Source organism: Aotus nancymaae, unplaced genomic scaffold (genome assembly GCF_030222135.1).
Source record: "Aotus nancymaae isolate 86718 unplaced genomic scaffold, 86718_ANA_hifiasm-v0.15.2.pri h1tg000040l, whole genome shotgun sequence".
Taxonomy (NCBI): domain Eukaryota; kingdom Metazoa; phylum Chordata; class Mammalia; order Primates; family Aotidae; genus Aotus; species Aotus nancymaae.
Genome location: NW_026988454.1, coordinates 109,813,920 through 109,820,828, shown reverse-complemented (window position 1 = coordinate 109,820,828; position 6,909 = coordinate 109,813,920). Strand labels below are relative to the sequence as shown.

The 6,909-nt window shown below is 42.2% G+C and overlaps 1 long non-coding RNA gene across 1 annotated transcript; it reads left to right on the top strand.

The window, feature by feature from the left end:
• The first annotated feature begins 91 nt into the window (after positions 1 to 91).
• LOC135268367 (uncharacterized) lies at positions 92 to 6,495 on the top strand. The gene is made up of 2 exons (XR_010336719.1): positions 92 to 2,083; positions 5,361 to 6,495. It is a non-coding gene; the product is annotated as an uncharacterized LOC135268367 (long non-coding RNA).
• The last annotated feature ends 414 nt before the right edge of the window (positions 6,496 to 6,909 follow it).

The window sequence follows — 6,909 nt, the reverse complement described above, 5'->3', positions numbered from 1 at the left end:
CGCTGGCCACGGCGCCCTGCACGGACGATCAATGAATGGACATTACTCAAGTGTTTATCGAGAACTCGCAGTGGGCTGGGTACGGTTCAGGTTGTATGAATGCGCAGATCAACAAACCGGAAGACCCTGCCTGAGGGGAGCTTTCGTTCCAATGCGGGGAGAGGGTGGATGAATGCAGTTTTGCCCTAATAACTTTTGGGACCCTCCCGCCATCATTAATTAATTAGACACGTCTCACCCAAAGTCTACCTTGAATATTAATCAGAAGAAGTGGAAAAATAAACAGAAAAAGCAAAAAGGGAACTTTCTCATTGAAAGTTTCTATTTAATATTAAGTCTTGTAAGTACTCCTGGGAGGACAAAAGGTGTTTTTAATAAATTAATTTATATTTGCAAATATTGGATTTAATCCTACCAGTAATGAAGGAGTCAATTACTTTCTAGACGTACAGAAATACATAATGAACAAGGAGCTATTCCTATTCCATTTTTTATTAGGTCCACGGTTATTTCACTTCTAAGTAAATATGATTTCTTAAAAGTGCAGAGGGTGAAATGTATATTTAGACAGGATGGAGTTCCTAGAGAAATTTTACTTCCTTAATTTACACTCCACTTTACTTAGCATACAGTATTGGGTCTGTAACTCCCTTATCTGACTCTCAAGGAAATGAAAAAGTCATGCCTAGATTGGACTAGACCTCATTTTACTTCATGACTAGCCCTTCTCAAAGTTGAACCTTAGTCTTGTGAGGAACAGAAAGATCAAGAACTCTGAAGCACCTCGATTTTCCATCTGTGAAGATGTGTTCAAATTTTCAACTTGCAGCCACATCTCTGAGGTTGAACTTTACACAACTGGTTTCTTTACAGGTAAAACCTGTAGAATGCTAGTGTTTCAGATGGTTCAATTTAACAGTTATCTCCACTGCTATTATTATTATTATTTTGTGACAGAGTCTAACTGTCACTCGGCAGGAGTGCAGTGGAGAGATCTTGGCTCACTGTGACCTCCACCTCCCAGATTCAAGCGATTCTCATGCCTCAGCCCATAGCTGGGACTACAGGTGTGTGCCACCACACCTGGCTAATTTTTGTATTTTTTAGTAGAGACAGGGTTTCACCGTGTTGGCCAGGCGGTTCTTGAACAATCCTGACCTCAAGTGATCCGCCGTTTTTTGAGACGGATTCTCTGTTGCCCAGGCTGGAGTGCAGTGGTACCATCTTGGCTTACTGCAACCTCTTCCAAGTTCAAGCAGTTCTGCCTCAGCCTCCCCTGTAGCTGAGATTACAGGTGCCCGCCAGCACCCCCAGCTAATTTTTATATTTTTAGTAGCGACGTGGTTTCACCATGTTGGCCAGGCTCGTCTCAAACTCCTGACCTTCAGTTATCTGTCCGTCTTGGCCTCCCAAAGTGCTGGGATTACAGGCCACTGCACCCAGCCTTGTGCTTACTTTTACTTTCGTACTATACTATACTATGGGGCAGCACAATAGGTTTATTTACACCAGTATCATCAGAAACACATGGTTAAGGCATTGCACTACAATGTAACAGTGGCTCTGACATCACTAGCTGATAGGAGTTTTCAACTCTATTACAATCTTATGGAACAACTTTCATATACGTTGTTTATCATTGACCAGGACATCATTACATGGCATATGAGTATCTGTCCTCTAGTTTTTTGACATTCCTCCCTTCAGTAGGAGGCAATTCATTCCCCTTCCCTTGAGTGTGGGCTGGACTTAAGGTTAGGGTTAGGATTAGGGTTAGGGTTAGGGTGTCTGATTTCTAAGAATAGGCCATAAGAGGCACTTGGGGTTTCTGCTTTCTTTCCCTAGGGTCACTCCCTCGGGAGGAAGCCAGCTGCCACGTTGTGAAGATACTCATAGTCCTGTGGAGGGAAGTCCTCCATATGGCTGAGGCCTGCTGCCAACAACCAGCACTGACTTGCCAGGTATATGATTGTGCCACCCTGGAAGCAGATTTTCCAGCCCCAGTCAAGCCTTCAGATGATGTCGGCCCCTGCTGATCTCTTGACTGCAACCCCATGAGAGACCGTGAGACAGAACTAGCCAGGTAAGCCCCTCCTGAATTCCTGACCCACTGCACCAAGGAGAGAAAAAATATTTTCTGTTTTAAACCACTAAATTTTTTGTAATTTGTTATACAGCAAGAGGTAGCTAATACACTGCTAAAGCTTGCAATCTTTTAGAATAGACGGAGACATTGTTACAATTCAATGTGATGATGGTGACTCTAAGAATAAACTGAAATAGGCACCCTCTGAGTACAAGGAAAAGGTAACTTAATTCTGTCTGGGATATAAGGAGGAGGTCATTTGGGCTGGACCTTTACCTGGCAGATGGTACTGACAGAGAATGCAGAAAAGGAGTGTGAGATAAATTTGGAGAGTTAAGATGGAGCTGGATTGTAGCAGGTTTTGTATACCATGATAAAGAATTGTGACTTTATTCTACAAACAATGGGAAGGAATGGAAAGTTTTTAAGCATGACCAGATCTGTCTTTAGAAGAGAACTGTCAGGAGTATGGAAGACCATCCTGATTTAAACAGGAAGACCACTTTGAAAACTATTATAACAGTCCAGTAAAGAAATGAATACTTCTCTTCTGAGACAGGGTCTCTGTCACCCAGACTGGAGTGCAGTGGTGCAAACATGGCTCACTGCAACCCCAACCTTCTGGACTTAAGTGATCTTCCTGCCTTGGCTTCCCAAGTAGCTGGGACTGTAAGCGCACACCACCATGCATTGCTATGTTTTTTTTAACTTTTTGTAGAGACAGGGTCTCCCTATGTTGCCCAGGCTGATCTTGAACTCCTGGGCTCAAGTGATCCTCTTATCTCTACCTCCCAAAGTGCTAGGATTACAGGCATGATCCACTGTGTCTGGCCATCACTTCTCAAAGAACAGTAGCAATAAGAATAAAAGGGAGGTGAACTATTTCAGAAACATTTCAAAGATTAGTTAGGTTTGGTGACTGCCTAACTTTGGAGTTGAATGAGTCAGAACTTGCATCTAGGATAACGTAAATGATGGTGGGACCATTAAAAAATTTATTTGGTGTCTGGGTGCAGTGGCTCACACCTGTAATCCCAGCACTTTGGGAGGCTGAGGCAGGCGGATCACTAGGTCAAGAGATTGAGACCATCCTGGCCAACATGGTAAAACCCTGTCTCTACTAAAAATGCAAAATTAGCTGGGCATGGTGGCATGTGCCTGTAGTCCCAGCTACTTGGGAGGCTGAGGTAAGAGACTCACTTGAACCCAGGAGGCGGAGGTTGCGGTGAACTGAGATCACACCATTGCACTCCAGCCTGGTGACAGAGTGAGACAACATCTCAAAAAAAAAAATTATTTGGAATAACAGATAAATAGCATGTTTAAGGGAGGAGAAGAAGATGGCCACCGCTTTGAACAAGCTGAGGTTGAGGAGCCACAGAACACTTTGACAGCTTGGCTGGAAACTTTTGAATTGGATTTGGGGAGGGAAAATCACAACTAAAGTATTTTCAGCTTGTCTTCAGTAGGACTGTTGAAGTCATCAGGTTACATGAGTGTTCCTGAGAGCATAAGAAAAAGTCTGAAGTCAGCAGAATCCTAGCGAACCCCAACACTCAGAATGGGGAAGATGAGGAAAAGGAAAGGGTGGGGTAGAAGAAGCCATGAGGTAAGAATTTCATTAAGAACAGGTTAAATCAGGTAGGACAAGAATGAGATGAAACCCCTAGAATCAGCCATCATGGCTTTTAGAGACCACTTAATTGAACATTGGAGTGGGCTTAACAGTAGGTAGAATTTGAGAAAAGGAGGTGGGAAAAAGGTCTATTTTTAAAAAAAATGTTTTGTGAGAGAAAGAGAAATCAATGATGTTTGGAGTGCTATGGAAGATCTACAGAAGGACCTTTAAATTATATTTAATTTTTGAGAATAGAGACAGAGAAGAAAAACCCAAGAGAGAGTTAGGGAAATACTGAAAATACTTGAGATACAGGAGATCATTGATAAAACCAAGCGGGGAGACTGGAGGGTGGCTCCAGCAATAGGGACAAAAGGGAAAACTGTCCTGAGATGGAGTCAGGGACCTAAAAGTGGGTGAATATAGTTATATCTGGATGTGGAGGAAATAACCCCTTACATTTATATTGTACTTTCCAGTCACCCTGTGAGGGAGGCAAGACAGTTATTACCAACCCTTTCTTGTAGCTGTTCTGAGACATGAATGACCAAGGGCCACATAATGAGTGGGTAGCTGAAGCTGGACTCAGACACACCAGTCATGCTGTCAGCACAGGGTTCCCTTTGCTGGACGATACTTCAGCCCACTCAGGCTTCCTAAAGCACACAACTGTCAGGTCAGCCAGGCACCACCTCCTGTCCCTCTCTACTTCTCTAGCCATAGCTGCCAACAATTCATCTGTATCAGTATTTTTTTTTTTTGAGACAGAGCCTTGCTCTGTCACCCAGGCTGGAGTGCAGTGGCATAATCTTGGCTCACTGCACCCTCTGCCTCCTGGGTTCAAGTCTCTCAAAAGTACCTGGGATTACAGGCATGTGCCACCATGCCCGGCTAATTTTTGTATTTTTAATGGAGACAGGGTTTCGCCATGTTAACCAGGCTGGGCTTGAATTCCTGGCATCAAGGGATCTGCCCGCCTCAGCCTCCCAAAGTACTGGGATTATAGGCATGGGCCACTGCAATTGGCCTCAACTCTTAACTAAATTAGATTACTCCCTCTTTACAAAACAGAACGTGTGGTTTCCAATCTCTGTGTCTTTGTGTTTTTGTTCACCTCTCAATGTTAACCATCTTTCAAGATAAAGAGTGTGCACCTCTTCTGTCACTAAGCTTCATGGTGTTAGTCTGGTGGCATCAACACGGCAATTTGTGCGTGTAACTCTCAGGTAACACCAGATCGTCCTGCAATCAGTATGTTTGTCTATGAGTTTTACCCCTCATTACATGGTGCAATCCTTCAGGATTCATGGCATGAATCCTGCCATGGAATAATGTCATATTCTAACAGCATAAAACACAAAAGTCTCACATCTTATGTTCTCATCAGTTATTGGTTGAATGCATGACTGAATGAGAGATGTTGTTGCTGTAGCCTGTGTAAGAATGACCACTATCCTCAGCCTTAGCTACATGGAGCACAGCATGCTTTCGCGTTGATGAATTCTTTCCAGTAGCTATCCCTTTCCCAAAGTGAAAAATTTATTTTCTCACATAACAAGAAGTCCAGAGTTAGTTCATTCCTGGGGATAAGTAATGCATCCACGACCAGGATCTCACTATCCTCTCACTTTGAAACTTGTTTGCTTTTGTTACAAGCTTACCCCTCATGGTTACAAAGTGGCTGCAACAGCTCCGGGCATTCTATCCTTTAACACAGAATAACTCAAACAACAAGACCCAAAATTCAAACAAGAAGGTAAGGGACTTTTGAAGAGTGAAGAAAACTTTCCCAGAAACCTCAGACTTCTCCTCATGCCTTACTGGCCAGATTATTTCCATGCCCATTCCTAAACCAATCATTGGCAAAGTGAGAGGAATTTATGTGATTAGGTTAGCTTCATGAAGACTGCATCCTCAGAGAGGCTGAGAAAAAGTCCAGCCTCCTTTGAAGAGCCTGGCTACCTTTTACCTGAACAAAACAAGAATTCTGATGACAAGAAAAAGGGAGAATTCATGTGGAGCAGGCATCTGGAGTGTCTAAGCCAGGATTTTTTTCAGTGCATTTCACCAGTTATATTTTTGTCTCTTTATCTCACAAGATATGTGGCACATTTGCCTAAAACAAGCCTTGCTTTCTGATTTCCGTGCACTAGACACTTAAGCCTTGTAAATGTCACTTACCTAACAGTCACCATCAAGGAGTATTTGGCTAAAGAATCTCCAGCCAGACAAAGTACAAGTGTCGGTACTCTGGCAGTTGAATATATTGTTATCAGGCTCAACAGCTCCTTTTGCCAAAGCATGAGACTTCACAGCCATTAGATCTTCTTTTGTTTTGTTTTTGTTTTTTAAAAAATTTAAAACACTATTGCTGACTTGAGGCCATTAAATCTTCTTACCCTCAATACCACAAAAGTTCAGTGGAATCAGTGGTATATCAAGGCAAGTGGAGTCAGGGAGCCGGGAGTGGTCAGCCCCGGGGAAGGCAATGAGGGATTGTGGAACTGTGAAGAATTTTAAAGCAATGATACAGCTCTAAGTGCAATGTACTATCCTGCTGGACTTAGCCCTGAAAGAGAAAAAAGATATTAGTGGAAAAACTGGTAAAATTCAAATGAAATCTGTAGTTTGGTTAATAGTATTGTACCAATGTTAATTTCTGTGTTTTGATAAATGTATCATGGTTATGTAAGCAGGATGAAAGGTATGTGGGAAATCTCTCTACTATTTCTGCAACTCTCCTGTAAATCTAAAATTATTTCAAAATAAAAAGATTTAATGTTAAAATTGACTAAGAATTGATCTGCTTTTTTATTATTACTATGTGCTGCACATGCTAAACAATGTTAGGAATAAAATACTTCTTCCTCTCCTCCAAATCTTTTGGTCTAAGATCTAAACAATTGCTGTAGATACAGCTGAATATTAATAGTATATATGTAAATTTCAACTTAGCGTATTTTTGTTATTTATCTTTTACTGAACTTTGCAGGCTTAGTACAATTGCTCATGCCTGTAATCCCAGCACTTTGGGCGGCCAAGGACAGGATTGCTTGAGCTCAAAAATTCAAGACCAACCTGGGCAACATAGCAAGACCTCGTCTCTACTAAAAAAAAAAAAAAAAAAAAAGGAAAAAAAATTAGCTGGGCATAGTGGCATGCACCTGTAGTCCCAGCTACTCAGGGGCTGAGGCAGGAGGATATC